The sequence below is a fragment of the Pelophylax lessonae genome, assembly GCF_965119305.1.
Source record: "Pelophylax lessonae genome assembly, chromosome: 2".
In the NCBI taxonomy this organism is placed as follows: Eukaryota; Metazoa; Chordata; class Amphibia; order Anura; family Ranidae; genus Pelophylax; species Pelophylax lessonae.
In genome coordinates this window covers 293,540,671-293,567,317 of record NC_138769.1, presented here as the reverse complement: position 1 = coordinate 293,567,317, position 26,647 = coordinate 293,540,671, and the positions used below count along the sequence as shown (strand labels likewise).

The 26,647-nt window shown below is 41.6% G+C and overlaps 1 protein-coding gene across 2 annotated transcripts in view; it reads left to right on the top strand.

Moving 5' to 3' along the window:
• USP49 (ubiquitin specific peptidase 49) overlaps positions 1–26,647 on the top strand; it is a 126,313-nt gene that overhangs the window by 48,556 nt on the left and 51,110 nt on the right. For both annotated transcript variants that reach the window (XM_082247041.1, XM_082247042.1), the window contains exon 3: positions 7,314–7,439. The gene's annotated coding sequence lies outside the window, so the exon portion shown is untranslated. The remainder of the gene's footprint in view (positions 1–7,313; positions 7,440–26,647) is intronic.

The following is a 26,647-nucleotide window of genomic DNA, read 5'->3' as shown; positions in this document are numbered from 1 at the left end:
AGCAATATTTTAACTTGAAAAGTTGGGGGTCGTCTTATACGCCCAGTCGTCTTATACGCCGGAAAATACGGTAGGTTACGGCTAGATTTTTAAATTCTTCCCTCTGCTGCTCCAAAGTAGTACTGCAACAGAATGAAACGACCCTGATAGCCACCTGTTTAGAGATAAATCATGTCTCGTCTTGGGTGATAAATCTGTTGCAGGATTACAGGCACAGGGGTCTCCAGTGCATATTAAAATGTTGCAAAGATTTTGTTAAATGAGAGAGAGTCTGATTTGTGTCTATTTGTGGCACAAATTTTCTCGATAAATGTCCCTCCATGTACACCATTTCTACTGCAGAAACACTCTAAATTGGAAATATGCTACTAAAAAGTAAAAAGCAAAAGCAGCATTACAAGGCACATACATGTGCATCTCAAAAAAATGTTAATTTATTTCAGTAATTTCATTCAAAAACTGAAACTCGTATATTTTATACACACAGAGTGAAATATTTCAAGCATTTCTTTCTTTCATTTAATTTTGATTATGGCTTACAGCTTGTGAAAACCCAAAATTCAGTATCTCAGAAAATTAGAATATTGTGTAAAAGTTTATTATTGTAGATTCTATTCAGCTTATTAACTCCAAACACCTGTAAAGGTTTCCTGCTTTAAATGGTCTCTGTGATCACCTCACAAATGCGCTTCTGGAAGAATGGTCACACAATTCTATAGACACATTCCTAAACCTTGTGGACAGCCTTCTCAATATTGAACCCTGTGAACTAATGCTGGCCATTCACTATGTACAAAAAATTGTTCAAACTCTTTTTCGAAAAACGAACACTCTGTGAGAGCAAACGATAGTGCCATCATGTAATGATCAATAAATTGTTCAACGGACATGTGAATCAGTTTTTTGATCATTTTTTTTCACATTTACCAAGTGCAAACGGTTTGAATGAGAAACACATGAACCTTTCAATTTATCGTTCATTCGCCAGAAAATTTCCAAACTTGTCCTTCGTCTTTTTAGCTCAAAATCGTCACAACCGATTACTGATTTGTGCCCATTAACTTCCGAAAAGGGAACTAACTTTCCAAATGACCAAATTTTGGCTGATTTTTCGTACAGTGTAGGGCCAGCATTAGATTGGGATGCTATGAACCCTTTCACTGCCAGGTCCATATGTTGCACAGATCTGACAGCGGGGGGTTTCACACACTATCAGGTAAAAGCGCTGCCGCCCAATTGCTCACACATACCCCTTGTACTGGCGCGCCCCCGCCGCTTCGCCCGACATTTTTTACGGGCTCCACTTGCCCATCGGCGGGCCCGGGAGGGAGGTGGCAGGTGCCAGAAGCTGAAGGGGGAAGGAGAAGCGCAGAGACATGTCCACTCTCCTCCCCTTCTTGTTTTGACCTGGAAAGCTACATTCAGACCCTGCATGTCTCAATAAAGAGAACCTGTCCTCAAAAATCATCACATAAGGGGACTTTTTGTCCCGTATGCAAAGGAAAGGAAAAAAGTTTCCCTAAAAAAAAAAAAAAAAAATAGTTACACCCAAGCACAAACCCTCCCCTCCCCTCCCCTCCCCCCCCCCCCCCACACATATATGCACATACAAATGTAAAAGCACGCATCGGGGGCACTTATGTGTGAAAACGTTGATTGCAATACACGTTACATATTGCCGTGTGCGAGCCAGAAGGAGAGCAATCATTTTAACACAAGACCTCCTCTGTAACACTAAACTGATACCTATAGAGGGCTTTTGAAGCATCACCTATAAAAAAAATATAGGGCACTGAAGTTTGTTTCTATATCACAGGCGTACACAAATTTAAGGTTGGGTTTCTATTTACTCGGTGCATTTTTTTTTTTCTTAATCAAATATTTGGGTAGTTTTAATGCGTTTTTTTTTTTTTTTTTTTTTTTCCCCTAAAATTCACTTTAGTGTGTTTTTTACTGAAATTTTGCATTCCCTAGACCTTTGCGGTAATAATGTGTGATATTAAAAAAAAAATTGGAACTACCACTATTTTATTCTCTAGGGAGTCTGTTTCAGAAAATATATAATACCAAAAATGATTTTTTAAATGTGTGCAAAAAATCAAAAATCGGCTCTGGCAGTAAAAAGGTTAAAGTTCATATTCGTGTAAAGGCAGGTGTCCCAATACTTTTAGTAATATACTGTATATGGTGCACAATTCATAGTTGATCTGATGACTGCAAGTTGTTCAGGCCCTGAAGCAACAAAGCAACCTCAAACCATAACCTTTCCCCACCACAGTGATGAATATGTGTGATACTCCCATGCTACCGTTGACCTACATAGAAATACTAGTGCAGCCAGCTGGCACTATAACTTTTCTACACTACGAATTGATGCATTAGTAATTAAGTGGTATTTAACTGCTCTGTATATGTGATTATAGCGATTGCAAGTTGACACTACTTTGTACTTCACTTTGTACTTAGAAATTGTGAACATTTGCACATGTACATTTGGTGAAGGTTGTATAGGAAGTGCACGTTGTGTTTTAGGCTGGGTTCAAATATTGTGAATTGGATGCAGGTTTCCTCTCATCCAATTTGCATGTCAGGAGCCTGTAACTGGCTCTCAGTGGAGCCAGTTCACAAAGCTTTGGGACAGGTGTGGAGCATAATGCTGGGATCTTTGGTCCTGGAAAAAAAAACATTTATTTTGAGATAGAAATGTTTTTTTTCCTGGATTTTTCCTGTGAGATCTACAATCAACTGCCGGACTGGGTGACTGGCTGGATAATCTAGATCCAGTGGTCACAACAGTCTGGCCAGCCAGTTATAGGGGGTCAACTTAAGCGGATACAGGACATCAGAAACATGGACATCCGATACCAGGATATGCACCAATTCCAATATATATCCAATGAACTCCAAAAGAATCCTCCTTATGTTTCGCTAGACCTGTTTTTTTATGCCAGAAATGTAGTGTCCTAGTCACGTCCTGTGAAATAAACTGGGCTCCGTCAGAACATCTTGCGAATAATTCTTGACCTGTGTTTTCCTGGAATAACACGGGTCAAGAATTATTCGCAAGATGTTCTGACGGAGCCCAGTTTATTTCACAGGACGTGACTAGGACACTACATTTCTGGCATAAAAAAACAGGTCTAGTGAAACATAAGGAGGATTCTTTTGGAGTTCATTGGATATATATTGGAATTGGTGCATATCCTGGTATCGGATGTCCATGTTTTTGATGTCCTGTATCCGCTTAAGTTGACCCCCCTATAATTTAAGGGGTCCATTCCATCCAGTAAGCCTTGAATACACACCGGGTGTTCCTGCCCTTTTGGTGGAGGTGTATAAAATTATCAAGTGTCACTACTATTGGTACCATCTACTATTTGGATATTCATTGCCATCACTATGGACTTTATTTGTGATTGATGGACTTATGACCACTTTTGTTTCACCATATTTTTATGATTTGCATATTAAATACACACCATATTTTTGTTTTGCACATAAGGTTAATTTTTGCACTAGTGTTTAGTTGAGCGCAATTTTATATTTAGTAATATTTATTTTTCTCATATTTCACGTTTTCACGTGTTGATTGCAGCTCCTAAAATTAGGATTTTTTTCCTACACTGTTGGTATATTTATTTACACAATTGTTTATCACATTCTTTTGCGCAAGTTTTTGTTGGTATTATCACCACAAATTTTCCTTATGTTGATAGTTGTGCCATTGTTTTTCATAGAGAAGTCAGGGGAAGGGGCATGTGGGGGGAGGATATAGAAGTTCGATTTTAGATAGATTGAGTTTGAGGAAGTGAAGTGACATCCAGGCTGATATGTCTGTTAGTAAATCAGTGATGCATAAGGAGACTAATGGGGTGAGCTGAGGGATAGAGAGATAGATTTAGGTGTCGTCAGCATATAAATGGTAGTGGAAGCCATGGGAGGCTATCAGCTGACCCAGGGAAGAGGTGTAGCTCGAGAATAGGAGAGGTCCAAGGACAGAACCTTAGGGGACCCCAACAGTAGGAGAAGGAGTAGAGTTGTAAGTAACACTGAAGGTGCGGTGAGATAGGTAAGATTTGAACCAACGGAGAGCGCAGCCATGGAGATCAAGCAAATCAGTTTTTTTGAGGAGGAGAGAGTGGTCAAATGTATCAAAGGCAGCTGGGAGGTCCAAGAGTAAGAGTGAGAAATGAATGCGCATAGTTTTCTAATCTTATACTCCTAATTGTTAAGGTTAAAAAAAGACATATAGTTCAAGCAATAAAAGAGAAAAAAAAAAAATAATACAATCCCATGTACACAATCCTATACCCACAGTTGATCCAGAGGAAGGCGAAGAACTAAAACACTAGCAAAGCATGATCCGATTTGCTACAGCAGGAGAAAAACGTTCTTCCTGACCCCCCGAGAGACGGTCTGAAATTCCCAGTATCAACTTTACCTATAAATGTTAGTATTCAGTTATATTATATACATTTAGGAAAGAATCCAGGCATTTTTTAAAATGCAATCTACCGAGCTGGCCAGAACCAGCTCTTGATGGAGTCTATTCCAAATTTTCACAGCTCTTTCTGTATTTGGAGACGAAATCTCTTTTCCTCTAGACTTAAAGAATGCCCCCTTGTCTTCTGTGATGACCTTTTTGAAGTGAATAACTCAACACCAAGTTCACTGTATGGACCCCTTATATATTTGTTCATGTTGACCATATCCCCCCTTAACCACTTAAGCCCCGGAGGATTTGGCTGCCCAAAGACCAGGCCCTATTTTGCAATTCGTCACTGCGTGACTTTAACGGACAATTGCGCGGTCGTGCGACACTGTACCCAAATGAAATTGACGTCCTTTTTTCCCACAAACAGAGCTTTCTTTTGGTGGTATTTGATCACCTGCGCAATTTTTTTTTTTTTTTTTTTTTTTTTTTTTTGCGCTATAAACAAAAAAAAGAGTGACAATTTTTGAAAAATAACAATATTTTTCACATTTTTTTTATATAAAATTAAAAAAAAATGTAAAAAGCAACATTTTTTAACATTTTAGGCCAATTTTGTTTTCTGCTACATATTTTTGGTAAAAAAAATCGCAATAAGCGTATTTTGATTGTTTTTGAAAAGTTATTGCGTTTAATAACTACGGGAAAGATTTGTCATTCTCATTCGTGTTAATGGCGGCGATCTGCGATTTTTTTTCTTCTTTTTTTTTTTTTGCGGGACTGCGACATTGCGGCGGACATATCGGACCCCTGACTGACATTTTTGACACTTTGGGAGTATCAGTCTTTAAAAATATTGATCTCTGCGTCTGATGTGTACAACATTTAAACCTCTAATAATATACAGTATATATCTGTCTCAGAGTGGATTAAATATCCAACTATATAGCTGAATATTTATATTTAATCTGCATATAGATATTCAAGAATATTAACTAAATTATACACCAACTTTTTTTTTTTTTTTTTGAGGTTTTCATCCGATTAGTCGATTAACCAAAACAATAATTGGCCAACTAATCGATTATGAAAATAATTGTTAGTTGCAGCCCTAGTAACCTGTAAAAAAATTTTAAAGCGTAGCCTATGGAGATTTTTAAGTTCCGAAATTTGGCGCCATTCCACAAGTGTGCCCTATTTTAAAGTGTGACATCTTAGATATCTATTTAGTCAGCGTAACCTCATCATGCGCATTATACAAAAAAATTGGACTTACTGTAGAGTTTTTTTTTTTTTTTATCTAATGAAAATATATATATTTTTTTTTTTTAAAAATACCATGTGACATAAATTGCAATGACCGCCATTTCATTCCCTAGGGTCTCTGCTAAATTTGTCACATTTTGCACTTATTTTTTTTTTTTTGTAAAAATAGTACCATTTTCAATGGTTGTTGTAACCTGGGAACCTTCATATCACCTACCATAGTCATCCCCCCATCTTTTTCCATTCCACCCACCAATGGGGGCTGATTGTCTGAACCGTTATAATCTAATTTAACCTCCCCTCTCAATCCTAGTTTAAAGTGATTGTAAAGTCTCCTTTTTTTTTTAATCAGAAATATCAAACATGTTATACTTCCTCTTTTGTAGTTGGTTTTGCACAGAGCAGCCTTGATCCTCCTCTTCTCGGGTCCCTCTTTGCTACTCCTGGCCCCTCCCTCCTTTCAAGTGCCCCCACAGCAAGCAGTTTTCTATGGGGGCACCCAAGCCGAGCTGCAGCTTCATGTGTCCATTCAGACACAGAGCTGCCATTCTGTCTCGCCTCCTCTCTTCTGATTGGCTAACTGACTTTGACAGCCGTGGCAGCCAATGCCGCCGCCGCTGTGTCTCAGCCAATCGAGAGGGAGAGTCGTGGACGGCTGAGGGACTCGTGGACATCGCTGAATAGAGAGAGACCTCAGGTAAGTATTAGGGGGTGCTTGGGAGGCTGCTACACACAGAAGGATTTTTATCTTAATGCATAGAATGTAATAACATAAAAAACCTTCTGACTTTACAACTCCTTCAAATACTCCAGTCTTCCTATAAACCTCTCCCTCAGCACAGCAGGCCCCCTTCCAGTTATGTGCAAACCATCTTTAGCATATAGGTTGTACCCCAATGAAAAGGCAGCCCAGTGCTCTAAAAACCCAAATCCTTCTCCCCCTGTTTTCTGTATGGCACAGGCAATATTTCAGAGACTATCACCTTTGAGGTCCTTCCCTTTAAACTTCCATTCACTACAGACATACATAGTAAAAGTCTTTAATTTCTTGTCAAAGTTGTTTTTCTATTTGAAGCATACCATCCTTTTTCTTAGAAAAATATAGTTGCAGTCAAGTTTTTTTTTAGTCAAGGGACTTGACCAGGCAATTTTTTGCTATTATGCACTGTGCTACTTTAATTGGCATCTGCTCAGTCGTGCAATCCTATACTCAAATGAAATTTTTATCTTTTTTGTTTTCACACAAATCGAGCTTTCTTTTGGTAGTATTTGATCACCGATGGGTTTTCTATTTTTTGCTATAAAAACAAAAAAACTGACAATTTTGAAGGAGAAAAAAATGTTAGTGTTTGTTTTAAAAGTTTGCCAAAAAATAATCTTCTGTTTTTTTAAGTAGATTTTACAGTGTCCCAACTTTTTTAAAATTGGGTTTATACTAGTAGTGTTTTTAAATAAATGCATAGCTGATTTTATTGTTGGTCCTTTTTATGTCTTAAGATCTGCTTTGAATTTGATCTGTGTAATCTGTCAAAATCTCACTATTTGGGTATTTGTTAAATCTCATCTCCATCCGTTTCTTTCGACCACTAATGCATTTCTTTGTGATTTACTAAAGGTACTTTCGTTTATCACATGGGACTGTAGGCAGTTCTTCTGGGCATGTACTGTGATCTGACATGGAGAGAAACCAGATTCCACTTTCACCATCTCTGCGAGGAATTTCTAATGACTCTGTTAACAGGTAACTAAATTATTTTTTGATTCTTTTAATATGTCCTTGTGTTTAGGTATTTTACCAGTCTTTTTAAAATGTATCGAAATAATGCTAAAACAAAAGTTAAAGCGGAGTTCCGGCCTCAAAATCCTCTTTGGGCCATCCGCTTGCTCAGTGTCGCCTAAAAAACAAATGGATAGTCCCGAATTTCTTTTTTTTTTTTTTTTATTTTTTTTAATTACACTCCTTGATATTGATGAAAATATACTTGCCTTTCTTCCACTTCCTCCATCTGCGGCCCGAACCGTCACTTTCTGCTTGCATTGATTCCTGGGAGCTGAACGTCATTGCTCCCAGGAATCAATGTGTCTGCACCGGCCCCGCTCGTCAGTTCCGGTGCAGGCGCCTCATTCCCTGCTAAACAGCTTCTGGGCATGCAGGGATGACGCGCCTGCCCCAAAAGTGAGGAGCGGGACCGAAGAGGACACTGAAGAGGACGCAGAAGAGGACGCGCTGGTTTCAGCTGCCCACACCTGAGATGGCAGCACTGGAGAAGAAATTTTCAAGGTAAGTGTTTCTTCTAAAAGGTAAGTGCGACCTGGGACAGTTCAGAGGCTATCCATTGTGGAATGCACTAGCCCTGACTGTCCCGGGGGTATTTTTAGTGAAAAAACGTATCCAAGGCCAGAACTCCGATTTAATGTGAATATTTAGCATTTTTATTTCTCTTTTGTTCATTGACGAACACGGCTTCAGATCATATTAACCGTTGAGTTATACTGCCCCCTACAGGAGTAGGACACTAGGCAGAAGAAAAGTCTGGCTACACCCATGGGCAGTCCCAGGGGGTACTCCCACTCTCTGCTATATGCACTCAGTTTATTTCTGTCTAGTCAGGAGTAAGGACCTAGTTCCTTGCTGGGATCTTTGGTCCTGGCAATTTTTTCCTTTTAGATTTTTTTTGTGAATTTTTTCCTGTGCGATCTCTAATCAACTGCAGGACTAAGCAACGGGCTGGATAATCTAGATCCAGTGGTCACCCCAGACCTCAGCTCGACCGCGACATAGCCCCATTGCACAGGGGTTAGCCTGTGAGTTGAATGCCTTGCAAGGTCGCATACGACTGGGTCTCGGCCCGAGTCCCAGCGTTCATCCTGGCCGTCAGCCCCACCCCCCCTATTTTGATGGAGAGGGGTTCTATCTGGAGTGGTGCCTGCCTGGTTCCTGGTATGATGCTTAGCTGTCTCCCCTCTAACCCTCGAGGGTTTTGTGGTGGAAGTGGGCCCCTCATTGGGACGGTCGGACCCTGGGTTCCCCTCCTTCCCGTCAGGCACCCCCCCCTTGTCCTCTGTCCCCCATCTTATCCCCCCCCCCTCCACATATGTTGGGGCTGTTTGGGTGGTCTGGTCCACCTCCCGGGGTGGGGTCAGGGAGTTATGCTGGTGAAGGGAGCCAGGGGGGGTATTTGGTGGGGGCTTCTGCCAGGGACCCCCAGTCCTTCCTGGGTCTGTCCTTGAGGCCTGTGTTCCCTCCTGGGTCCCTGTAAGCCTTGTGGTGCTGACAGGCTTTTGTTGTAGCCTGTGTGTTTCTATACAGGTTGGCCGTGTTTGTGTAGTCCGGCAGCCATTTTGCAGTAGTTTGCTATTTTAAAATAGCGGAGGCCATGACAGTGGAGCCCTGTGGGGTCTGCTGGGTCTGCAACCACGCGTCCGGAATCCTCTGATAGTGAGGATGATTCCTTCACGTCTGCAACCACGCATGAAAAGGTGCTGGTTGAAGCACTGATTGTATCTGTGCGTGAGACCTTGAAGATGGAGGATGCAGCTGCGATGGAGGCGCAGGTTCCCTTTGGCACTCACAAGCCATCCAGATCGGCAAAGGTTTTTTTCTTTCCCCGCCTATTTTGACAGAATTGTTGCTAAAGAGTGGGAACGATCAAAGCGTCCCCGTGGGGTCCCTAAGCGCTTTATTAGGCGTTACCCCTATAAGGAGTCCCTTCTTAAGAAGTGCACTGTTCCATCGGTGATGGACCCTCCAGTTTTCAAGTTGAACAAGGCAACCATGATTCCGGTTGAAGAGTCCCCGGCCTTTAAGGATCCGACTGACAGGAAGGTGGAAGCTGTGGCACGCAGTATGTACACTGTGGCTGGGTCGGCACTGGGGCCGGTACTCACTATTACCCTGGTGTCACAAACTCTGACCAAGTGGGCTAAGCTTTTACGCTGTGACCTGGAGGGAGAACAGCTCCCCCCCCCCCCCCCCCCGCCTTTCCTGAACTGGTGGACCTGCTGGTCCAGGGACTGCAGTTTATCTGTGTGCCTCTTTTGGATGCGGCTCCCCTAGTGGCTCGGATCTCTGCTTTTAGCAGTGGTCCTTAAGCGTGTCTTTTGGCTCAAATGCTGCTCTGCAGACCAGACTTCTAAAAAGGTCTTGACTGATCTTCCCTTTAAGGAGATTGCTTGTTTGGAGCTACCCTGGATGACATCATAAAAGGTTTCACAGGGAGATAGAGTACCTTTCTTCTGCAGGCTACTAAGGGCAAGGAACCTTGCCGTGGACGTGGACCTTCCTTTTCCGCACCAAAAGCAGTTTTTGCATCCCTCAAGGTCGACTGACAAGGGTTCGAAGCCTTTTCGGTCCTCCTCTGGAGGATCCAAACTCTCCTCAAGGCGCTGAACTGCTTTGTGCGGGTGCAGAAGTTCAGAATGGAGTTCATTTGAACGGTGGTGGCATCCCTGTGTCAGGGAGATTTCCTCACCTTTTATCGACATCAAGGATGCTTACCTTCACATTCCGATATGTGCCAGTCACCAGCGCTTCCTCTACTTTGCCGTGGATGAGGAGCATTATCAGTTTGTGGCGTTACCCTTTGGTCTTGCCTCTGCTCCTCGGGTCTTTACAAAAGTGTTAGACTCAGTACTTGCTTTGCTACGTCAACGGGGGATAGTGGTACTCGGCTACTTGGACGATCTCCTTCTGCTCTGGTGGAAAACCTGGAGATCACAATACGAACTTTGCGGGAGTTCAGCTGGATTCTTAATTTTCAGAAGTCTACTCTGGTTCCGTCCACAAAGCTGGACTATCTGGGTCTGACTCTGGACTCGGCCTTAGCCAGAGTGCTCCTTCCTTTGGACAAACTCCAGAAATTGGAGGCTGCAATTCGTCTCCTGCTGTCCAACAGATGGTTATCCCTCCAGACTTGCATGCGGGTGCTAGGCCTGATGGTGTCTATCTTCGAGGCAGTTCTGTTTGCACAGTTCCATACGAGGTCCCTGCCACGGAAGATTCTGACCAAATGGGACAAGACTCCGCAGTCTGTGGACAGTCCGATCCGGCTGAGTCGGGGAACGAGGGAGTCCCTGATATGGTGGCTTCATTCTCCGGCGCTTTGGCTGGGAAAATCCTTCCTCCCCTTGTATTGGACAGTGATGACCACAGGCCAGCCTGTCCGGCTGAGGAGGTATGCTCGGCAAGCATTCTGCTCAGGGGATCTGGAGGCTGGAAGAGTCCAGACTACCGATCAAATATCTTGGAACTCCGAGCCATCAGACTGTCTGGACCACTGGATGGATCATCTTCAGGATTGTCCAGTGCACATTCAATCGGACAATCCCAGGCCGTGGCTTATGTCAATCACCAAGGGGGCTCAAAAAGTGTCCTGGCGGCTCTGGAGGTAGCTGGCATTCTAAGGTGGGCAGAACGATTCGTTCCAGCCCTCTCCGCTGTACACATTCCTGGGGTGGAAACCTGGCAGGCGGATTACCTCAGTCGGCAGGCGTTGGACCATGGGGATTGGTCCCTTCATCTGGAGGTGTTACATCAGTTGTGTCTTCGGTGGGGCACCCTCAAGGTGGATCTGTTGGTGTCTCCGCTCAACAGAAAGGTGCAGAGGTTTGTGTCTCGGTCAGGGGATTCTCTGGTGGACACCACAGACGCGCTGGTGGCCTGTGGGGTCAGTATCTTCTAAATTACACCTACCCTCCTCTCAAGTTTCTGCCAAGACTTCTACGCAGGATTGAGGCAGAAGGGATTCCAAACATCTTAGTGGCTCCGGACTTGCTGGGCTTGGTACACCAATCTGGTGCAGCTGGTCGCTGACATTCCTTGGAAGCTTCCTCTCAGAGAGAATCTGCTGTCCCAAGGACCGATTTTCCATCTTTCTTTACATTCGCTGGCTTTGACAGCTTAGTTGTGGGATGCCAGGTGCTGAAGGATGGAGTTTTATCTGAGTCAGTGATTCCTACACTGTTAAAAGTTATGAAATCTACTTCTAGGAGGATCTACCATTGTACGTGGAAAACATATATTGCGTGGTGTGAGTCTCTCTCTCTTGGGGTTCATCCTTGCTCCTTCTCAGTGGCTCGGATCTTGACCTTCCTTCAATGGGGGGTTGAACAGAAATTGGCCTGGAGTACCATCAAGAGCCAGGTGTCATCTTGGGTGGTCTACTTCCAATGACCTTTGGTGCGTACCTTTCTTAAGGGTGTCCAACATTTTGGTTCCTCCAGTGCGCGCTCCGTTGCTGCCCTGGGACCTCAATTTGGTGCTTTTGGTCCTCCAGAAGCCTCCCTTTGACAATCCTTCAGGAGATTCCCCTGCTTACGCTGTCCCAGAAGGTGGCCTTTTTGGTGGCTATCACCTCTGCGCGCAGGTTGTCGGAACTGGCGGCTTTATCCTGTCGTTCACTTTACCTTGTGAATCACAGAGATAAGGTGGTTCTTTGTCCCTGTCCATCGTTTCTTCCAAAGGTTGTCTGATTTTAATTTGAATGAAGACATTTCATTGCCTTCCCTGTGTCCTAGGCCTAAACATCTAAAGGAAATTGCCTTGCATGCCTTGGACGTGGTCCAGGCAATTAGGGTGTACCTGGCAGCTACGGAGTCTTTCAGGAAGTTAGACACTCTTTTTGTTCACGGATGGGCCTCATAAAGAGTTGTCCGCTTCCTCTGCGACCATTTCCAGATGGATCAGACAGACAGTGATTCAGGCCTATGCTATCAAGGGTCAGGTTCCTCCTTTCTCTGTTAAGGCGCACTCTACTCAGGCGCTTAGTGCCTCCCAGGGATTTCCATCATCAGGAGTCAGTGGTGGCCACTTGGTCGTTGGTGCACACTTTCACCAAGTTTTATAAAGTGGATGTGTTGGCATCTGCGTATGCTTCTTTTGGCTGCAAGGTTTTGAAGGCTGCTGTTGAGAGGATCTGGTCCTCTTTGAGGGTGTATTGGTTTTTTTTCAGGTGGGCTCCAGTTGTTTTGGTTGAGCTCCTGTTGCCTGATTGGCTACTGTTTTAGCCTTGGGAATTTTTTTGCTGTTCCCACCCCTCCATGTTTAACGCTTTGGAATGTCCCAACGGTTATGACGACCTGAAGCTGTGTCCATTAATGAACGAAAGGGAAAATGGGATTTTTGAATTAACCATAAAATCCATTTCTCTGATGTTCATTGACGAACACAGCACCCACCCCTCTGTGGAGTTGATTCTTCTGACACTGCTTATAACTAAACTGACTGCCTATAGCAGAGAGACTTCCAAAGGACGTAGCCAGACTATTTTCTGCCTAGTGCTCTACTCCTGTAGGGGTCAGTATACCCCAATGGTTATGAAGATCTGAAGCTGTGTCTGTCAATGAACATCAGAGAATCAGATTTTACGGTGTCAAAAATCAAATATTTTATCAACACAAACTTTAAGTAGTTTTAAGCTTCTGCAGTTTGTAAATGTTAATGAGGCCATTGTTGCTAGTCTTGATTGGCAATGCTATGCTGGACATGAGTATTGTTTATGGAAATGATTTTTCTCACTATGTCACCTTAAGCCTAATACACACAGGTCAAATGTCGGGCGGCATTCGCCGGTTCAATAGAAGTTGAGTGGCATCGGCCAGTTTAACAGAAGTTGGCCGGCATTCGGCCCGTGTGTACTGCAGCCAGTCTGACAGAAGCCAGCCGATTGGTTGACTTCTGTCGAAGGGGCATGGCTGAAAAAGGTCTGCCGGCCGGCTCCTGATCAGCGATCTCAGCCAATGACCGGAGTGTTCTGGTGGGGGGCTGTCCCCCTGTCAGAACACAATAGAATGGTGGGGGAGAACGCTGTACTAACATCGCATAGTTGGTACAGCTGCTCCGACCTGAGCTGAGTTGAACGAAAAGAAAAACAAATAGTAGTTTGTGTACGAAGGTTTAAAATAAACATCAGATACTGATGGTCCCTGGAATGACTCCTTTAGTGCAAATTTGAACTTAAGCTAATGATCCCTATAAACAGGCTTTTAGTATGTGGGAAGGACCAAAATGAGGAAGGGGGAGGCGCCACATAAGTGTAGTATTAAAATACAACAATTTATTTACACAGGATTAAAAACACTGATAAGGTGAAAAACATAATCACGCTTATCATGTAGTCCTTGGTCCTGTGATCTCTGCCGTCTAGCAGACTCCCACCCATGGTCCGGATGCCTGAAAGGTGATGTAGAGAGGCAGGGACGCCTTGCAGATCCAGGAAGTCCACGCTGACCAGCCTGGACTGCACAGGCGAAAGTGACATCGCTGAAGGGGCGGGAGTCTGAACTAAGACCAACCACAAAACAGGCTACAGGCTCAGAGCCTAAAGCTCCTTCTACTGGCCTCATGTTTTTTTTTTTTTTTTTGTTTTTTATTTTGGTGTGAAGTTTCCACTCAGGATTCATACCAGACTCCAAGGGCCTGGTATGGATTTGAGGGGGATCACCACACCGTGTTTTTTTTTTTTTTTTTTTTTTTAATTTTGGCTTGGGGTTCCCCTTTTTAAAATCCTCAGAGCACAAGTCGCATGCCACAAATCGGATCAGTTAAGCGGATGATCTTACTTTGTTCTGAATTAAATTCTATTGAATGGGCTGAAGTCAGACCAAAGTAGTGCAGAAAACTTTTCAAAGTCAGACCAACTTGTGTCGGACCAGTTAAGACGGCTCTCGTAGGGAACCATTGATTGATACACGTCAGACATGTGCTCCCAAAGTCAGAGCGTATGTCGCTCCAGTGTTAACCGGACCTTATTGTTGAAGCTTAATTGAGCAAGCTGACGTTAGAAGATGATTGGTTACTATGCACAGCTGCGCCAGATTATGTTTGCATCAGTTTTACTAAATCTCACCCATGGTGAAAAAAGCCCCCACCCCTTTTTAAGAATTGTTGTTCTAGTTTGACAATAATGGCTGCATTCAAACCTCTTGCAAACCAGTGATTCCCTCACATATAATGTCATTTTAACATCTTTACTCAATTTGGAAACAATTCATACCTTCAGCCATGTAAATCTAAGGATTCACACACATGCAGACTTCTTGACTGCAAAGGATCAGATTATGTAACTAGAAGAGGCTAGTTGGTTCCCAAACGTTCACACCTTCTACCCTGTTGTTGGACAATTAATATTTGCCTTGATATATTCCATTGTGATTGGATTAAGGTGACTCTGATATTTGTATACATATAAATATGCTGGGCCATGTTTCGGACACACATTAGAACTGAAGAAGTGGTTTGGATATGCTGTGAAATGTCTTCAATGTTAGAGAACATGCTCTGCTGAATGTGACCAGTTACTACTAGCTATACACTGACCTGGATAAATGAGGACACAGACCTTTCAGTCAAAATCACTGTGCAGTTCCATGACATTCTAGGGCTAGACTGTAAATAGGACCTCAATGAGGTGGCAGCCAGGGTGGTATTCTGCATAAGACAGATTGACAGTGGGGTAAAATGTTTTTGGTCTTTGTCTTGATGAGAATATTTCCTAATTGAACATGTTTCACTTGTTCTTAAAAACACACTTATTCTGTGTTTTTATAATCTTAAAAAGAAGTATGGCCAAAGCTGTGTAATGGGTAAACCCAAATTGTTTAACCACTTTAGCCCCAGCCGCCGCAGATGGTACTCCCAGGCAAAAGCCGTACATATATGGGGCTCGCCTTGGAGGAGCTAGGGGGCGACCGCACGCCGCCGGAGGCGCGCTCCCGCCCCTGCTCGTCAGCGGGGAAGCTAGTGCATGTTGCGGGCGGCTCCGATGGCCGCCGGCCACTCACTATCTCCTGCCGCTGACAGAGAAGGACGGATGGCTGATGTAAACATGAGAATATAGAACATGAAAAAAATAGTCCTCTAATGTGAATGAACCAATGAAAGGGTGGAAGAAAATGTGCTCAAAAAGAGATGAAAAATTGCGAAAATTAGTCCCAATAGAATCCAATGGAGTAGTCCTTGTGTATCACCCATGAAAAAATATATGGTGAACTGCTTACCAGACCCTTAAGGTCTTCAGAGCATATAGGAAACCACAGATGACTGGTATCACAGGCAAAGGATCACAGGAATTCATCGGGAACACACTTCTCATATAAAAGGCAGCAAGATCCAATGATGGTATGAAAGCACCAAGATCCAATGATGGTATGAAGGGAAGTTCTCAAGACTATAGCCCATGTATGGGCCAAGGAGAACAAGAAGGGGCACATAGCGTGATACCATTTTAAAAAGTATTACACTGTTTATTAAAAGTTGCACTTACTAGACATAAAAAAGCAATTCAGCATGTATTGGGGCTGCGGCGTCCCGCAGATGCGATGGAGACTCGGACTGAATGTCGGGGGCGTGGCTGCGCCACGTCTGGAACCACCCGACTAATTTCGTCATAGGTTGAAGTGTGTTCCCGATGAATTCCTGTGATCCTTTGCCTGTGATACCAGTCATCTGTAGTTTCCTATATGCTCTGAAGACCTTAAGGGTCTGGTAAGCAGTTCACCATATATTTTTTCACAGGTGATACACAAGGACTACTCCATTGGATTCTATTGGGACTAATTTTCGCAATTTTTCATCTCTTTTTGAGCACATTTTCTTCCACCCTTTCATTGGTTCATTCACATTAGAGGACTGTTTTTTTCATGTTATATATTCTCATGATTTAATTTATTGGTGGTTACCACGTTTATCATTTGGTTTTGAGTGGTATTTAATATTTTGAGTGTCACCATTTTCAACAATTTCGGTTTCACATGCCAATTTTTTCATATATATTAGCGCTACACAATGTTTGGTATCTACTGTTTGGATTTTTCTCTATGGGTCTGTGTTGGCAGCTTTTTTTCAATATTTTATTCACATTTACTTAGCGCAGAAATATTTTTGATTCATACTGTGTATCTGCCCACCTCCTATATTTTAACGGCTTTGTTTTGCAAAGTTTCTAATCCTGTTGGGAAGTTATTGCCCTTTTTGGCTTTGTATCATCAGCGAACACTGGGATTGAACTATTTATTCCAACCTCTATATCATTTTTGCACAAGTTAAACAGAATTGGTCCCAGGAGAGAGTCCTGGGGCACACCGCTAACAACTTGAACATTAAGAAAATATGCCAATAATTACTTCTCTCTGGAAGTGCTTCTGTATCCAGTTTTCTCCCTAGGTACATACAATATCATCTATGCAAAAAATATCTTAATTTGTAAATGAAGCATTGGTGAGGTACTGTATCAAACACCTTAGAAAAATCTAGTTATAATACATTTTAAATTATAGCTCACCTCTTCATAGAATGTTAAAAGGTTGGTCTGGCAAGAACAGGCTTTCATAAATCCATTTTGATTACTGCTAATGATGCTATTTCATTGGCAATTTTATGGGATATAGGGCCCCTATTAATTCTTCCCATAGTTTACCCACTATTGATGTTAATGCTGACGGGTCTGTAGTTTCCAGGTATATATCTTGGCCCCATTTTAACATATTGGTACTAGGGATGATCGAACGGTTCGGGTCGACCATCGGTTCGGCCCGAACATTGGGTGTTCGAGGTTCGGCCGAATTTAGAACTTTTTGCCCAAAAATTTCGGAATTCGGCAACCAGCCCAAAATGCAATGCTTCAGGAAATGGGCTTTAAAAGCCCGTGATTGGACCAGAACCATTAGCAAAAGACAATTGAGGGGGCAGGAGAATGCTAGGAATGTGATTGGAGTGACTAGGGGGTCCCTAGACCAATCATTAGTGAATACGCCCCCCAGTATATAAGATCGCCCCCGCCATATTCCTAGCATTGTTATACTGGACATGGAAGAGAGTGGAAGCAGTTCTGTTAATTTTACTTTAAAGTGTCATTTAGCTATTTTTAGTGTGAGGAAAGGGATATCTAGTGTAGTTAGAGTGCTCCTTTACACTTAAGTTAGCTTCAAAAATTTAGTTTCTGTAGGGAAAGTGTTAAGTGTAAGGGGACCGTAGTGTAGTGTAGGGTTAACTGGCAGTGACTGCTATGGCAGGGTGACAAAACCCTTCCATAGCAGGGTGACTGCTATAGAGAAATGATAATTTATCTGAATTGCTTCGGCACACCCATATGGCTTCTCACCAGCCAAGCATTTTTTATGCTGCAGGGGCTGCCACTGCCAGTGCTTTTTTGAGGACATGTTTGATGTCAGACCTGACATCTGAACATGTGTATAGGGGGTATATATAGACATATATGTCTGAATATATACCCCTAGACATATATAGGTGTGATAGTAGCAGAAATAAATGCTTGCGCTAATGAAATCATTTACAGTAATATATTTCTGCTACTATCACACCTATATATGTCTAGGGGTATATATTCAGACATATATGTGTATATATACCCACCTATACACATGTTCAGATGTTTTGCCTGCCTCAAAAGAACCCAAAAAAATGCCAAAAAAACGCTAGCGTCAAAAAAAAAAAAATGCCCAGGTGTGTTTTTGCTGGCATTTTTTGGGGGGTTTTGGAGGCAGGCAAAACATCTGAACTTGTGTATAGTGGTGTATATACACACATCCATATATTTATATACACACCTAGACATATATAGGTGTGATAGTAGCAGAAATATATGCTTGCTCTAATTAAATCATTCACAGTAATATATTTCTGCTACTATCACACCTATATATGTCTAGGTGTGTGTATATAAATATATGTATGTGTGTATATATACCACTATACACAAGTTCAGATGTTTTGCCTGCCTCAAAAGAACCCCAAAAAATGCCAAAAAAACGCTAGCGTCAAAAAAAAAAGCCCAGGTGTGTTTTTGCTGGCATTTTTTGGGGGGTTTTGGAGGCAGGCAAAACATCTGAACTTGTGCACAGTACCACTATACACAAGTTCAGATGTTTTTCCTGACTGCAAAGAACCCAAAAAAATGCCTGCTTTGAAACCGGCAAGGTGTGGAGAGAAGCTAACCCCCTGAGCTGAAAGTTTTCTAATACATACAATCCTTTTTTTTTTCTGGTTCTGGACATGCTACAGAGCTGAAACTTCACAGGTACACCTTTTAGATCCCCCAGACACAAAATCACACAAAAAAATTTCTTAAAAATTGTCATTTTTTGATAGAAAAGCCAATTATTGAAAGAAAAAAAAAAAAGATTTTTTGATTTTTACTTTGGATTTCAGATCTGGGGGGGTCTAAAAAGTGTACATGTGAAGTTTCAGCTCTGTAGCATGTCCAGAACCATAAAAAAAAAAGATTGTTTGTATTGGAAAACTTTTAGACAGGGGGTTGGCTTCGCTGCTGTAACACCTTGCCGGTTTAATAGAAGGCATTTTTTTGGGTTCTTTGCAGTCAAAAAACCACTATACACAAGTTCAGATGTTTTTCCTGACAGCAAAGAACCCAAAAAAATGCCTGCTTTGAAACCGGCAAGGTGTGAAAACCGAGAAGAGAAGCTAACCCCCTGAGCTGAAAGTGTTCTAATACAAACAATATTTTTTTTTATGGTTCTGGACATGCTACAGAGCTGAAACTTCACATGTACACTTTTAGACCCCCCAGATACTAAATCCAAAGTAAAATATCAAAAAATCTTTTTTTTTTTTTTTTTTTTAATTTTTCAATAATTGTCTTTTTTATCAAAAATGACAATTTTTAAGAACTTTTTTTGTGTGATTTTGTGTCTGGGGGGGGGGGTCTAAAAGGTGTACCTGTGAAGTTTCAGCTCTGTAGCATGTCCAGAACCAGAAAAAAAGATCATATCGGTGTTAAAGTTAAAGGAGGGTCCCGACCCACATCCCTGTTCTACTGAAAAATTATCTTTTTTTTTTCATGGTTCTGGACATGCTACAGAGCTGAAACTTCACATGCACACCTTTTAGACCCCCCAGATACTAAATCCAAAGTAAAAAAATCAAAAAATCTTTTTTTTTGTTTTTTTTTTAATTATTTTCAATAATTGGCTTTTTTTATCAAAAATGACAATTTTTAAGAACTTTTTTTTGTGTGATTTTGTGTCTGGGGGGTCTAAAAGGTGTACCTGTGAAGTTTCAGCTCTGTAGCATGTCCAGAACCAGAAAAAAAAAGGATTGTATGTATTAGAAAACTTTCAGCTCAGGGGGTTAGCTTCTCTCCACACCTTGCCGGTTTCAAAGCAGGCATTTTTTTGGGTTCTTTGCAGTCAGGAAAAACATCTGAACTTGTGTATAGTGGTACTGTGCACAAGTTCAGATGTTTTGCCTGCCTCCAAAACCCCCCCAAAAATGCCAGCAAAAACACACCTGGGCATTTTTTTTTTTGACGCTAGCGTTTTTTTGGCATTTTTTTGGGTTCTTTTGAGGTAGGCAAAACATCTGAACTTGTGTATAGTGGTGTATATATACACACATACATATATTTATATACACACCTAGACATATATAGGTGTGATAGTAGCAGAAATATATGCTTGCTCTAATTAAATCATTCACAGTAATATATTTCTGCTACTATCACACCTATATATGTCTAGGTGTGTGTATATAAATATATGTATGTGTGTATATATACCACTATACACAAGTTCAGATGTTTTGCCTGCCTCAAAAGAACCCCAAAAAATGCCAAAAAAACGCTAGCGTCAAAAAAAAAAGCCCAGGTGTGTTTTTGCTGGCATTTTTTGGGGGGTTTTGGAGGCAGGCAAAACATCTGAACTTGTGCACAGTACCACTATACACAAGTTCAGATGTTTTTCCTGACTGCAAAGAACCCAAAAAAATGCCTGCTTTGAAACCGGCAAGGTGTGGAGAGAAGCTAACCCCCTGAGCTGAAAGTTTTCTAATACATACAATCCTTTTTTTTTTCTGGTTCTGGACATGCTACAGAGCTGAAACTTCACAGGTACACCTTTTAGATCCCCCAGACACAAAATCACACAAAAAAATTTCTTAAAAATTGTCATTTTTTGATAGAAAAGCCAATTATTGAAAGAAAAAAAAAAAAAGATTTTTTGATTTTTACTTTGGATTTCAGATCTGGGGGGGTCTAAAAAGTGTACATGTGAAGTTTCAGCTCTGTAGCATGTCCAGAACCATAAAAAAAAAAGATTGTTTGTATTGGAAAACTTTTAGACAGGGGGTTGGCTTCGCTGCTGTAACACCTTGCCGGTTTAATAGAAGGCATTTTTTTGGGTTCTTTGCAGTCAAAAAACCACTATACACAAGTTCAGATGTTTTTCCTGACAGCAAAGAACCCAAAAAAATGCCTGCTTTGAAACCGGCAAGGTGTGAAAACCGAGAAGAGAAGCTAACCCCCTGAGCTGAAAGTGTTCTAATACAAACAATATTTTTTTTTATGGTTCTGGACATGCTACAGAGCTGAAACTTCACATGTACACTTTTAGACCCCCCAGATACTAAATCCAAAGTAAAATATCAAAAAATCTTTTTTTTTTTTTTTTTTTTAATTTTTCAATAATTGTCTTTTTTATCAAAAATGACAATTTTTAAGAACTTTTTTTGTGTGATTTTGTGTCTGGGGGGGGGGGGTCTAAAAGGTGTACCTGTGAAGTTTCAGCTCTGTAGCATGTCCAGAACCAGAAAAAAAGATCATATCGGTGTTAAAGTTAAAGGAGGGTCCCGACCCACATCCCTGTTCTACTGAAAAATTATCTTTTTTTTTTCATGGTTCTGGACATGCTACAGAGCTGAAACTTCACATGCACACCTTTTAGACCCCCCAGATACTAAATCCAAAGTAAAAAAATCAAAAAATCTTTTTTTTTGTTTTTTTTTTAATTATTTTCAATAATTGGCTTTTTTTATCAAAAATGACAATTTTTAAGAACTTTTTTTTGTGTGATTTTGTGTCTGGGGGGTCTAAAAGGTGTACCTGTGAAGTTTCAGCTCTGTAGCATGTCCAGAACCAGAAAAAAAAAGGATTGTATGTATTAGAAAACTTTCAGCTCAGGGGGTTAGCTTCTCTCCACACCTTGCCGGTTTCAAAGCAGGCATTTTTTTGGGTTCTTTGCAGTCAGGAAAAACATCTGAACTTGTGTATAGTGGTACTGTGCACAAGTTCAGATGTTTTGCCTGCCTCCAAAACCCCCCCAAAAATGCCAGCAAAAACACACCTGGGCATTTTTTTTTTTTGACGCTAGCGTTTTTTTGGCATTTTTTTGGGTTCTTTTGAGGTAGGCAAAACATCTGAACTTGTGTATAGTGGTGTATATATACACACATACATATATTTATATACACACCTAGACATATATAGGTGTGATAGTAGCAGAAATATATTACTGTAAATGATTTCATTAGCGCAAGCATATATTTCTGCTACTATCACACCTATATATGTCTAGGTGTGTATATAAATATATGTATGTGTGTATATATACCACTATACACAAGTTCAGATGTTTTGCCTGCCTCAAAAGAACCCCAAAAAATGCCAAAAAAAAACTCTAGAGTCAAGAAAAAAAATGCCCAGGTGTGTTTTTGCTGGCATTTTTGGGGGGTTTTTGGAGGCAGGCAAAACATCAGAACTTGTGCACAGTACCACTATACACAAGTTCAGATGTTTTTCCTGACTGCAAAGAACCCAAAAAAATGCCTTCTATTAAACCGGCAAGGTGTTACAGCAGCGGAGCCATACTCCTGTGCTGAAAGTTTTCTAATACTAACCATCTTTTTTTTTTTCATGGTTCTGGACATGCTACAGAGCTGAAACTTCACATGTACACTTTTTAGACCTCCCAGATACTAAATCCAAAGTAAAAAAATCAAAAAATCTCTTTTTTTTTTTTTAATTTTTCAATAATTGGCTTTTTTATCAAAAATGACAATTTTTAAGAACTTTTTTTGTGTGATTAATAGTTAATGGGGCATGACCCAGAACCCTAGGCACTTTTTAGGGGCATTTATTGGGTTTTAGGGCTTAAAAATTGTGTTTTTTTGATTACCGAAGTTCGGGTCCCATTGATTTCAATGGGGTTCTGAAATCCAAACCTAACTTTTGGGAAATTCGGGTGTTCTGGTCGAACCGAACTTTTCAAAAGTTCGATCATCCCTAATTGGTACCACCTTTTTTTTTTTTTTTTTCTTTTTTTTTTTTAAAACAAAGCAGAGAAAAAGGCACATCGAAGTGCAGTAATAAAACCCTTTAATGACAAGGAAGGGTTAAAAACAATTACAAGATGGAAGTAAAAAACTGGAAGTCGAGGCTGGAATTTCCAACTGCAGCTGTCTTTACTCCCAGGAGTCATCCAGCTGGACTTTATGGATTCATTGATATGCCCTGTTTTTCACTTCCATCTTGTAAGTGTTTTAACCCTTCCTTGTCATTAAAGTGTTTTATTACTGCACTTAGAAGCACCACCTTCTCTGCTTTGTTTTTCCTATAGCGTTTGCTTCCCTCTTCTGAAACGCTGCTGCGGTGCATTAACCACATTTCAAGAGCCAGTCCTGTACGGTTAAAGTCTCCAGAACGCCCTAATCTCCACACACCTTTGCTATTTTCACATAAACTGAGGAGAAGAATGTATTTAATACAGTTGTCTTTACCACTTCATCTTCCTGAAATATTAGCTTCTGCTAAAGTTAAACCAATATGTCAGAAAAAAATTAAAAAAACAGAATCATGGAGCTGGAAAAAAGTTCACCCTCTCGTCCCACTATTTTTTGAACCATCTTTTGCTTTTATTACAGCCTTTAGTCTGTTTAGATATGTCTCTCTACTGACTTTGCACATCTAGGCTTTGCAATATCTGCCCACTCTACTTTGCGTTTAATGGTGAACATTTGTGGACTGCATTCTTCAAATCAATCCACAAATGTTTAATGGGGTTTAAGTCTGGGCTAGGCCATGTAATGACATACTTGCGGTTGTGTGTGGTCATTTTTGCTGTATGTTTTGGATCATTGTCCTGTTGGAAGGTAAACCTTCTTCCCATTGACCACTTTCTGGCAGAGGGCAGCAGATTTCCCTCTAGAATTTGACGATATTTTGCCCCATCCATGTTTCCTTCTATCCTGACAAGTGCTCCAGTCCCTGCTGCAGAGAAACACCCCCATAACAGGATACTACCATCTTCATGGTTTGCTAGAGGAATGGTATTATTTGGATGGTGAGCTGTATTTTATTTCTGCCAGACATATCGTTTGGTGTTGAGGCAAAATAATTACATTTTAGTCTCGTTTGACCATAACCTTTTTTTCCATGTGGTCTCAGAATCTTGAAGCCAGATTCACATATGTGCGAATTGGATGCATGTTTCCTCACATCCAATTCGCTTGACATGCAAGTGTGACTGGCTCTCAATAGAGCCAGTTCACACAGGTCCGGGGTGACCATGGTCCGCATTCCAAAAGGATCCTGTGCATGTTTGGGTCCGGTTCAGGTGCGAATTCCGGCAAAGATTTGGACCTGATTCACACCTGAACCGATGAACAGAAGTGCACCAGACCCTATGTCGGGAACCACATATGTGAACCCGGTCTCAAGGTACATTTTGTCAAAGCTTAGTCGTGACTGGATGTGGCCTTTCTTGAGGAGTGGCTTTTTTTCTTGAAACCCTCCCATAAAAACCACATTTATGAGAATTTGTGATATTGATGTAATTTGCACACAATGACCACTCTTTGTCATAAATTTCTGTAGCTGCTTCAGAGTTGCTGTAGGCCTCTTGGTAGCCTCTCTGACCTGTTTCCTCCTGGCTTTTTCATCCAGATTGGAGCAGCAACCTGATTCGTGGAGGGTCTTTGTTGTACCAAATATCTTTCACTTCTAATAATAGACTTTAGTGTGCTTCTAGGCATTGATAAAGCCTTTGACTTTTTTTTTGTATCCATGTCCTGATTTGTGGCTGTACACAGCTTTATCCCAGAGATATTCTGACAGTGCCTTGCCACCCATAGTTGATGATTTGCTTCAGTTGCTCTACTAGGGACTGAAATGCTCCAGGAAAGCTCTTCTCATGCTAAGCTAATCAAAGTGACCACAGCTAATCACAGTGGAAAGTCAAATGGCTTTGTGTGCCATTGAAAAGGTGATTAGCTACACCTGATTGAGTGTACAAGTCATTTTTAGAAGGGGGGTGATCCTTTTTGCCAACTCAGTGAACTCTGTTTTCAGATTTTTTTCTGTCATGTTTGTGCTATATCTTTCAACTGGATGTTATAAGTATGAGTAAATACAGCTGGATTAAACAAAAACCGTGTCTGTCTTTATTTCAGGCTGCAATTTTGATTATTTTAAAGTGGGGTGATTCTTTTCTATACCCGCTGTACATTTTGTTTTTGTGAATCTGCTCATGTTACTTTGCAAAAGAAATTAACATGCAAAAATATGGCGAACCCAAATGAGTTTTTAGCTTCTATATGTTATCATATTTTTTTAATTTTTTTTTTTTTACTCAACTGCTAATTTTTATTAAAAAAAAAAAAAAAGACAAAAAGGGTACATTTAAAGCCGACTGAACCCTTAAAAACCACCTGGAATTTTTTGTGGGAACCAGATGTTTACCTAGTATTCTGTTAACTGAAGACTGGTGACATGGGTCATCTTTGTACACAAACATTGTGTATACTCTTTAAATACAAGTATAGTATGTACTATATGTTTGTTTAGTGGTGGTTGGATTCTTTCTAACTAGGGATGCACCGAAATGAAAATTTTGGGCCGAAACCGAAACCGAAAATGCAGGATGCCCTTGGCCGAAAACCGAAACCGAAAATGACTTTTTCCCCCAAAAAAATTTGAAATGGATAGAACAGGGACATAAACCAAAAACAGGCAGCGACGTACACCTACACCTGTCGCTGCCACCCTGTCACAGTATATGTACTGTGATGGGTTGGCAAGAGGTTAATTTAATTACCAATGGTATTTGTATTATGAGGCATGAGGGGTTAATGTATTGTCACTGCTGGTCACTCATCTATTAGTGACTGACCAGTGGCAGGTAATTAACCCCTTTGTGCTGCATTAGTGCAACCAGTGTTAATTAACACTGACACTGGTTGCACTAATGCAGCACAAAAGGGGTTAATTAACTGCCACTGGTCAGTCACTAATAGATGAGTGACCAGCAGTGACAATACATTAACCCCTCATGCCTCATAATACTAATAGCATTGGTAAGCTGCCTCAGCTCCCCTCCCCCCTCCCCCACTGCCTCAGCGTCCTCCTCCTCGGGTGTCCTCTCCTGCATTCAAAAGTCCCGCCTCTGGCCGGCGGCACCGCCTCTCAATGATGTCCCTACTACTCTGTGCATTATGAATGGACATACTAGGCGGGGGGCGGGGCGAGCGGCCGCTATAGAGAGAACTATTGTGATCCTTCACTGTCAGCTCCTCACGTCTATGTATGAATGAGAACTGAACTGAGCTGACACCGGGCGGGGGGGCGGGCGGAGCGGCCGCTATTAGCTGTGACTATGTGAGAGCTTCTCTTCCTTGTCAGCGGAGATACGTGCCTGTCAGGGAAGTGAAACTCTCACATAGTCACAGCTAATAGCGGCCGCTCCGCCCGCCCCCCCGCCCGGTGTCAGCTCAGTTCAGTTCTCATTCATACATAGACGTGAGGAGCTGACAGTGAAGGATCACAATAGTTCTCTCTATAGCGGCCGCTCGCCCCGCCCCCCGCCTAGTATGTCCATTCATAATGCACAGAGTAGTAGGGACATTATTAACCACTTAAGCCCCGGAGGATTTGGCTGCTAAACGACCAGAGGGCATTTTGCGATTCGGCACTGCGTGACTTTAACGGACAATTGCGCGGTCGTGCGACGCTGTACCGAAACGAATTTGGCGTCCTTTTTTTCCCACAAACAGAGCTTTCTTTTGGTGGTATTTGATCACCTGTGCGATTTTTTGATCACGCGCTATAAACAAAAAAAGAGCGTAAATTTTGCAAAAATAGCAATATTTTTCCCTTTTTTTTATATGAAATTCCCCCCAAAAAAAATGTAAAAATCAAAATTTTTTAA